This window comes from Quercus suber, unplaced genomic scaffold (assembly GCF_002906115.3).
Source record: "Quercus suber isolate HL8 unplaced genomic scaffold, Cork oak 2.0 scaffold_529, whole genome shotgun sequence".
Lineage (NCBI taxonomy): Eukaryota > Viridiplantae > Streptophyta > Magnoliopsida > Fagales > Fagaceae > Quercus > Quercus suber.
In genome coordinates, this window is record NW_027069978.1 from 364,182 (window position 1) to 374,450 (window position 10,269).

The following is a 10,269-nucleotide window of genomic DNA, read 5'->3' on the forward strand; positions in this document are numbered from 1 at the left end:
ATTTTATGATCAACTGAAAAACAATTTATGATTAACCCATATTTTCCACAGCACCAAACACTTGTAGATGCAACCAAAAAAAAAAAAAAAACTATTAAATGGTCATGTTAACAAGTGCTTTAAGCAATTGTTAATAGAAATGTTTTGACATTAGTTTTATAAAAAATATAAAAAAATTATTTATTTTATCATTTCTTCATAAAAATATTTCTAAAACTAGTTACTAAACTAATGCTTAATATATATATGGGTCATGCTAACGAGTGCCCTTAGGGCACTTATTAATAATTTATTTTAAGAAAATTTTTATACTAATTTTATGAGAAATGAAAAAAATTGTCAAAATATTAATTACTTTTTTTTTTTCATTTTTTATGTAATACATTTTTGGAAGCTTTCGACTTTCTAGTGTGCTCAGGTTCACTCTTCACTATGGATCCAACTAAAGGTCTAAAGCCTACTGTTACCTATTGCTTCCCTTAGGAGTTGAAAGTTTGATGAAATTGATTTTAAATATATATATATATATAGGAAAATTTTAATCAGTATACTTAAAACACTGGTTAATAATTTATTTAAAGAAAATTTTGATAAAAAATGAAAAAAAAAAAGTAATTNAGTGGCGGTAGCTGCGAAAGCACTGTTCAGAGGTCCTATCCACATAAATGCGGCCAAGAAGGTAGGTGCAGTGCATTAAATGTGGTGGTTGAAGTATGCCTCCTTTGTATTTCTCTGCTCCCGTTATCTTTATGTGTGTCCGAGGTTCCTCTCCCCCTTGACACTTGTCAAATAAATCGCTTGAACCTCCCATACTCGTGTTGGGTCTGGCCTCTTCGGATCCGAAGATGCAGGACTACTCGGACATATGAGCATCTCCTCGGATGGTATGCGGGCTTGTCCCAGGCATCCCCTTTGACGTGGGCCTCTGACTGAAGGTCACACCTCCTCGGACGAAGAGTGCTCCTCATTCAGGGCCTTGGGCCCAATAAGTTGGGTTGGGTTTTTCTCCCCCCACATTAGCCCCTCAAAATTGTAGTTTTTCGTCCGCATCCGAAGAGAAAAAGTAGGATTTTGACTTGCCCCGGAGCAAAAGCTTGTAAACAGGCAAATTTGAACTGGCACGTGCATAAGTGTAGGAGTTGTCGCTTCATTAATGCCGCTGCGGTTTCCTTATTCCCCAGGCGCTGCATTAATTGCACCAGGTGGCGCTTTGTCCTTCATATCCAACGGTGACTGAATGATCCAACGGCTGCGGTTTTTCTTCGAAATTTGGGCGGGAGTGTCCCTGACCCTTCGTTTGACTCCATATAAAGCTTCAGAGGACGCCATTTCTTCCTCACTTCGCGAATCTTCAGACGCTCCAGAGAGAACAGACGCGCGCTCCGTTCAAACCTATCAGTTGCTGCTCTCAAGCTTCCCAGAACCATCCGGAACCCTCTACAAGCCTGAAATCATCTCCCCGATTTAGTCCTGGTGAGTCATCGTTCACCAAACCGTTTAGTTTCTCTTCGGCCAACAATTTCATTTAAGCACCATGGGAAAACTCGAGTACATGGTGGATACCCCTGAGCGATTAGAAGCGTTTAGGGCCACGTACCACATACCTCCCAACGTGGGTGTGAGGTATTGCCCCCCAGAAAAGATTCTAACAGACAGGGAGACGGGAGAAGTAGTTATTCCCCTTATCGCCTTCAAAGAAGGGGAATGACCATCCCCATGGGTCCCATTACCACCAGCTATCTCCGAAACCATAGGCTCACTCCCTGGCAGTGCGCACCCAACATGTTTAGGATTCTAGGGGCCATTGACCACCTTAACCTTCACCTAGGATGGGCCTCACCTGGCTCGACGTAGTACATCTGTACGAATGCCACAGCCAACAAGACGCAGGGTACTACTTAAAATCCGGTCGGACGTGGTCAGGCTCATTTCTTGCCTCCCCAAATCCAACAAAGGGATGAAAGACGACTATGTGATCGTCTCGGGCATGGCATGACGGCCATCACTGCCCAACCAAGCGTGGAAAGCCAGGTGGGCCATGTAGATTTAGGCATACTAACCATAGGCCTAGGGTCCTCGTCTCTTAATCGTCTTCGGTTCCTTTTGTGCTATTATTTTTGAGTCTAACATAGCTTTGCTGTGCCTTGAAACAGATAAAAACCACGTATCTCCTCGGCTAAGCCTTACGAACGTCGCCGCCCTCAATTTCCTGTTGAGATCTGAGATTTTTGTGAGCGAAGACGGACAGCTCCGATCGGCTCCTCTGATTCTGGGCTACACAGGATATCCAAAGGGTTACCAACCAGTCGGCAACGCAATTGTTCAAGGGGACCATCGCCTTGCCGTATTGACGTTGGTTGGAAGGGTTTTTTTGGCGCCGTATGATCTAGAACCCGTACCACATCCACGCCCTCAAGCTATACCCCCTCTCGTCAACCACTCCAGCAAGTCCCTCTCGTACAGGCGGCTGAAGGTGAAGGGTTGGCTCTTCCACCTCCTCGCTAGAGGAGCAGATAGATAGATTCCGGTTTGAGGGCGAGGGTTCAGGAGACGTTCGAGTGATAGAGGTTTCAGACGCCGAGGAGGATACCGACAGGCACTCAGGCATTCGCCTTAATCTGTTAGCTACTCACTCTGAAGGCTCCTCGGACGACAATATGGACCTGAGGAGTTTGATGAAAGGCAGGGGGAAAAGCCCGAGCAGAAGGGTGTTGAAACGTCAACAGTAGTGACGCTGCCTCCAGCGCCTACGCAGGTTCCTGACCCAAGTCTGAAGCCCATTCCAGACTTAAAGAAGAAAAGGCCTCATGTTGAGGTCAAGGAAAAACAGGCGTTGCCAGGCAAGGGGGCTAAGCAGCAGAAGGTGTCGGACAGCCGAGCCTACAGGGCCTCATCTACAGAAAGCCGGGAAGAGGCTTTTGTGGCAGATGTACGCCGAGGGGAGAGACCACGAATCTGGTCTCCCAAGTTGGAGCTGGATGGCGCTCCAATCCTGTGGGATACCTCCCTCAGGAACTATGACGGAGGGAGAGCGGGCTATGTCGCCGAAGCCCTGCAGCAACCACTCCTCCTCCCCACGACATGGAGTCCTACAGGCGCTTCAACCAGCAGGAGCTCTTCATGTCCCTCAAAGGGACTTAGCCATGGTAAGTGCACCATTTATGAGTTTAAGTTTTATACTTTAATTGGCCTCGTTTCTCTTCTCAATACTGAAAGTGGTGTCGTGCAGATTACTCAGCAAGTCTATGTGGCCGAGGGGTTGAACAAGGATTCCTGGGTCAAAGCCCAAGCAGCAACCCAGTCCGGCTTGAGGCAGAGGCATCCCTTGGAAGGCTGAAGGAGGAGCATTCTAAGATGTCCGAGGAGCTTAAAGAGCTGATCTCCCAGAACCGAAGCCTTGATGCCGGGCTCAAAAATACTGAAAAACAAGCCGAGGATCAGCGAAAACTGCTGCATACTACAGAGATTAATTTGGCGACCGAACGGGAGCTGTGTGAAAGGCCTCAGGGCCGAGCTGCAGGAAGGCTAGAGAGAACGCCAAAGCAGCCGAGCAAAATGTTCAATTGGCCAAGGAGTCAATTGAAACCGAGAAGAAGGCGGCGTACCAGTGGGGGCAGACGTGACAGCGCAGCAACTCACTGAGCAGTTTGCCTCAGTTTGTCGCGAGTACTGCGACAAAACTTGGGAAGAAAGCCTTGGACGCAGCTGGAGTGCCCTCGGACTCTCCCTGAGGTTACCTGAGAGCATCTACTATGATCCTGATATCCAGGAGATCCCAGCGGACGATTCCTCTGATCCCCCACCACCTGAGGCTTCTCGGCCAAGCCAGACCAGCCAGGCTCCTTCGTCCGACCCTTGGTGCAAGCAAGGAAACTGGTCAGCCAGGCGCCAAGATAAGCCAGCTGATCCAGCCAAAGGAAAAGGCCAAGGGTCAGGCGGAGAGAGATTCCTCTGAGCCCAAGGAAGAAGCCTCCTTGAAGCTACTGCTCGGACAAGCCAGTGCTGCTGATCCTTGCTTCCTCCCGCGAAAGAATAGATATATAGTTTTTTATTTGCATTTGCACTCACATAAGGTTAAAAGTGGGGTGATGGGACATGCACTCAAGTGGATGCCTGGATGATAAACAAGTGGACGGAGGAGATGTAAGAAGACAATGCTATATAAGGGAAGGGTGCCTCTGATAGGGGGGATCGAAAAACAGGAGAGAAAAAGGATATATGAGATGGTTGTAGCCCCAGGAATTGTAACCTTAGATGGTCAATGAAAAATATCTCTTCGGACGGAGCACTTATTAGTCCGAGAGCACATTAATTCAATTCCTCCCATTGGTGTTGTTGTTTAATACTGTTATTTTCATTATTAGCCTAGCCCTTTTCACCCACTCTCTACAAAATCTATTGTTTTGGGCTCGGTGGGCTCCGAATCCATACCTCCTTGGGCTTGGGCCGTAAAAACTGACCCTACAGTTCTTATATGACTTCAATTTGTGTTACAATTTGATGAAGAAGCCATTACTTGAACTTACAATGGCTTACCAAAAATTTGTCAGATAGTTTCAGATACTGCAAAAAAATAACTCAAAAATTTAGTTATTAAAACTTCTGAAAGACAAAAAAATATTAAAGAATCAGATAATTCACTGCTTAGAAATTATTGAAAAAAAAAAGACTAAACAATAGAGAAAAATAAAAAAAAAGATAGGCTACATTCAAAAGAATAATCCATGACTATAGCTATTGAAAGGAATCAAAAGATTCAGAGCCTACAAATTATAGATAATATGTGTGTGCGCGCGCGCGCGCACGACTACATAAATTCATATGTTAAAACTTCCAAAATGTCAAAAAAGATATATAATTAAAGAATAAGTTATTGAAATAATTCAAAAAATATATGACTATTAAAAGGAGAAATATAAGAAATAACAGAAGAGATATTGGTGTTTGCATTTCTTTTATAGTGTTCATGATTAACCTTGCAAATTTGGAGATAAATTATTAACGTTTGAGTTTGAATTTAAGTTAAATTTGTTAGAAAGATAGAGTTCCACTCATTATTAAGTTTGGATTAAACAAAAATAATTTTATTTTAAAAAAATGATAATGATAATGATTCATTCCGTGGCGTGAAATCCATCATTGGCTAAAAAAATAAAAAACGTATCATATTCGCACCGAAACGAAACCCCAAAAGACCAAAAAAAAAAAATGAAAATGAAATTTTAAGAAACGGTTGACACGTGTAAAAAAAGCAGTCAAGAGAAGAGCACGTGGCGGATCCTCGATTGATTTTGTGGGTTGGGGGTCCAAACATTAGCCCATTTGGCGATAAAATAAAGCATATTTCGGAAACGTGCAATACTCCCTCCCATTTGGCAAGTTGTTAAAGCTACGTGTCGGAGATAAACCCAGCTGAGCTGACATTACCTCAAATCAATCAATTGTGTCCCTCCCACATCCCACTCGCACGCCTGTTCTTTCACAAAATATACTGCCAATCATCACTCCTTTCGTACGGTTAGCAGTTATTATGTTGTTGTACGCTCATATTCCCACGCGCTCATACTAGTCTGTGTGGACCACCTCTTTCCTTTTTATTATTATTTTTTTTGAATAGGTAGAATTTCAATTTAATTTTAATTTTTTATCATTATATATGACACATTGACACCAATTGCTTAGTTATATAGGTGGGCTCCAATTCCAGATATTTTATATGATGGCAACAAATTTTAAGGAAAATTATACCTTACATATCTAAATTTAAGTTGCTTATCTATAATTTGAAATTTAATATTTTACTAATATAAGGTTTAGCTAAAATTTAAGTTGTTTATTTATGAATTTTAGCTGTCTATTTATGATTGAAATTTCATGATGTAAATGTTTAATTGGGTTTTTTTTTTTTTTAATCTTATTTGATATTGTATTTTTATGTTTTTTTTTTTGTGTGTTTTTGGAAGAAAAAGACATAAAATTGGAGGAAAATTACCTATTTATCATTGTTTTTAATAGAAATGAGTTACGGAACTCTAATTGAGCTACTCTTAAGTGAGTAAAGTATCAAATTTTAAATTACAAGTAGGTAACTTAAATCTCGGTCAAATTATAAGTGGGTAAGTTGTAATTTACCTCAAATTTTATCAGTTGTGTTAATTAGAGCTCGTTTAAAATTTTTAAGTTTCATGAATTGCTCTGTGAAGTTCATTAAATTTAAAATGAAAAAGGACAAGATGGCTAAAAAAATTGAAACGACAATGTTATCAAAGTTAACATATTAAAATGAAGAAATCTATATTTTGTAGACTAAAATGACATTTCACCCAACTTTATAAGTGAGGGTAAAATTGCAATTATGATGTCCCATGCATGTTAATAAGTCTGTAAATGAATTAAAATTTCCAAACTTAGGTGTAGTTCATAAAAAGTTTTTTCCTTGATAATTTGATAGATACAATAGGTTAGAGGGGATTTGAGTTGTCTGCGTCTTCATTGGAAACATTAGTAAGTGTCTATTAAATTATAAAAATTTTGACGGTTTGTTTATATTTAATTGTTAATAATCAAAACAAACTTCTTATCAAGAATTTTGTAGCTCAATTACTTGGCACTTCAAATATTTTTAATTAGGATATCTAAGATTCAAATCACCCCTCTTCAACTATTGAATTATTAGTTTAAAAAAAAAAATTCTCATTTGAAGATTTGTTTTATAGAGGAGTTGAGCTCAAAAACTCTGAACGTAGTGCTCTTTGAATATATATATATATATATATATAGCCAAAACAATAGAAAACAAAAATTCTGAACTCTCATACTTAACATTGGCTCATTGACCAGGCTTGCCTTGGAATTTTGGTAAAGGCTTATCCACGAAATTTCACTTTTGCAATTGCTAGGGAGTTTGGCCCAACCCATAAAACACCCACTTGTATAATTGTTATTTAAAAAAAAAGGGATAAGCTGATCAAATCAGTATTGGTATTGGATATTAATCAAACAAATTAAAAGACCATTTATATATTATGCCTATGACTTATATCCTTGTCACCCTCTCTTTTTTGTGTCATTTTCTTAATGGGTGGCATGACAAGTCGACAATAAATAACGAAGATAAAGGCATCTGCAAGCTTCAATATGGTATTGAGGAGATGGTATTTTATGTGCTTGAGATGTAAGTTTCTCATGTGTTTGGCATATATGAGACTTTTGCAGTATTGAGTGGTTAATAAAGATGAAGATTATGAAAAAAGTAGGAAAATGAAGTGTTTTGAAAAGTGAGGAGATATATGTGCTAATATGTTTATAAAAATTATTTAAAAAAATTACATCATCTATTTAGAAAATTAATTATTAATGAAGGGTATATTAAAATATTAGGTGACAAAAACTATTTGTCTCTTAATTAGTAGTAGAAATAAGTTCTGTCAAAGGGAAAAAAAGGGAAAGTTTTCTTCCAAATCGGCTTGGAGGAATTTCCTCTAACTTATTATATGATGATCACCGATTCATAAAATCATTCATGTATGTTAATTAACAAAGTCATATGAAGTATTAAATAGATTATGTGACAAGAATTTCATGTTGATAATTTTATTGATTGTAGTAAGTTGAAAGAATTTTTTAAGAGTCGTATGATTGTATATTCCATTAAATAAAAAATAAAATAACAAAATTTAAGGGGCTTAAGGTCTAAATGATTGCCTCATAGAAGCGTATAAACCATGCGCGATCTTCAATCCTAAAAATAGGAATCCTCATGTTTATGAAAGTAAAAATACGGGTTACGTTAGTGTGGAGATATTCAATCCAAAGAGTGATTGCTTTCAAAATGTGGAAACAATGATTTAATATTAAGGTATATATTGCAAGGTAGTCAATATCATACCGGTACTGGTTGTACCGGCTGGTATGTATCGTACTGGTATGTATACCGGTATCGAAACATCAACGTTTCATACCGGTTTAAATACCGGCCGTACCGGCCATGTATCGGCCATATTGGCCAATTTCGAGCAATACCAGCCAGTACCAGGCATATCGGCCGGTATAGAAAAAAGTTTTTTTTTTTTTAATTATTTTTTTTAGTTTTGTAATTTTTGAATTTTTTTAGGACAAAATGGTAACTTATTTGCATTAACTTATTAGTATTATTTGTTTTCTTAGTATGCAATAGTAACTTTTAAGCTTTCTATTTTTTATATTGTGTGTGTGTGTGTGTGTGTTTTTTTTTTTTTTTTTTTTTTTTTTTTTTTTAAATTGATACTAAAGTCTAAAACCATGAATAATTAGTTCTAACCGGTATCCGAAATGTATTGTACCGCTGGCCAAATCGGTACAGCCTCCGATACGGTATTGATTCTCTTGATATATTGTCTACCATATGACAAGTAGAAATAAACTAATTGCAATTAGATGTTGCTTAGCAAAAGACCAACATCGTCTCTGCCGACTGGCTAAGCAGAACTATTATAATAGTACTACAGAGAGTTAGCAAGTTGTCAATCCAAATTCCAAGTGGACCAGTCCACAAACTTTTAATTAATCTTTAAATTCTTTGTTTTTTTGGGTTAAAAGGTGCACCGAGAATCAACTTGATTAGGATTTAACATTTATTAATGGATGAGTAGTGATAGTTACATATTGTGTATATAAGACACATAATTGAAATTGTATTTTGATCATTTTACAATTATAATTGAAATGATGTTTTGAAAGCATGATTTTAACTTAAATGTGTACGGCAGTGTGTAATTCAGCATATGCAACAATAATTAGTGTTATTAATTAGTGATTACTCTTTAATGGTAAAGAGTAAAATGTGGAAACAATGATTTAATATTAAGGTATATATTGTCTACCATATGACAAGTAGAAATAAACTAACCGCAATTAGATGTTGCTTAGCAAAAGAACAACATCGTCTCTGCCTACTGGCTAAGCAGAACTATTATAATGGTACTACTGAGAGTTGGCAAGTTGTCAATCCAAAATCCAAGTGGACCAAGTCCACAAACTTTTAATCTTTGAATTCTTTGTTTTTGTGGGTTAAAAGGTGCACCGAGAATCAACTTGATTAGAATTTAACATTTATTAATGGATGAGTAGTGATAATTACACATTGTGTATATGAGATTCACAACTGAAATCGTGGTTTGATCATTTTACAATTATAATTGAAATGATGTTTTCAAAGCATGATTTTAACTAAAATGTGTACGGCAGTGTGTAATTTAGCGTGTGCAAAATAATTAGTGTTATTAATTAGTGATTACTCTTTAATTTTGTTTTTCTCTCTCTTTTCTTTTTATAAAATTTCCTAGTAAAGCATATTGGGTTTGGACCTAGTTCAGGTTTTTCATATATGATTGGTTCATAAATTAGATTGTTGGATACTTTGATTATGATTTGAGGTAGATTTAACATGACCAATTGACTCCAAACAAATTGAAGGAGATTTTTTAAGACCATAAAGATAGAAGATAGGATCACTGCGCTTTCAATGGGGAACCATGAAGTACGTACATTTGGACTTCTTATACATGCTTCTTTTGAACATTGAAAGTTTTTGAATTTTACCCATCCATGTTGTGCGTGTTTTGTCATTGAAATTAAAACTTGTTTGACAAGGAGATTTTGAGGTTTAGGGTAATATGTAAAAAAATTTCTTAGGCTGTGTTTGCTAACACAAGCTTGTCACCCAATGGGGATTGTTATTTGTTAGAAAGCAACCATCATCATTCTTCAGTGGACAGTGATATACGCACTTTATTATTATTAATACATAGCATCACTATCTACAATAGAAATAAATGTGTCTTAAGGAAGATTTTTTTTTTTTTTTATTTTTTTTTTTTGGCCAAAGGATTACCTTAACAATCTACAAAGGCAAAAAAAAAAAAAAACAAAAAAAAACAAAATTTGTGTCATCTATATTATTTAATTATGATAAAATTTGATTATAAACTTTGTTGTAGCTATACAGCTAGTTGGTTACAACTTTGCTTAATATCTTTTTATTTAGAGAAATAATATGTCCACAATATTTTCACAACTTTTTTTTACAACAAATCCTAAGTGACTGGTTGTTTGGTTGATATTTTTAGAGTAAAAAAGTAATCTTAGTGTTAGATTCAAATTTGAACTAATAACAACTAACTACTTGTGATTTGTTATGAAAATATTGTAAAAATATTATGGATGTAGTATCTCTCTTTTATTTAATGTGAATTTAGACAAATTTATCATTAAATTACATTTTCTTTTTGT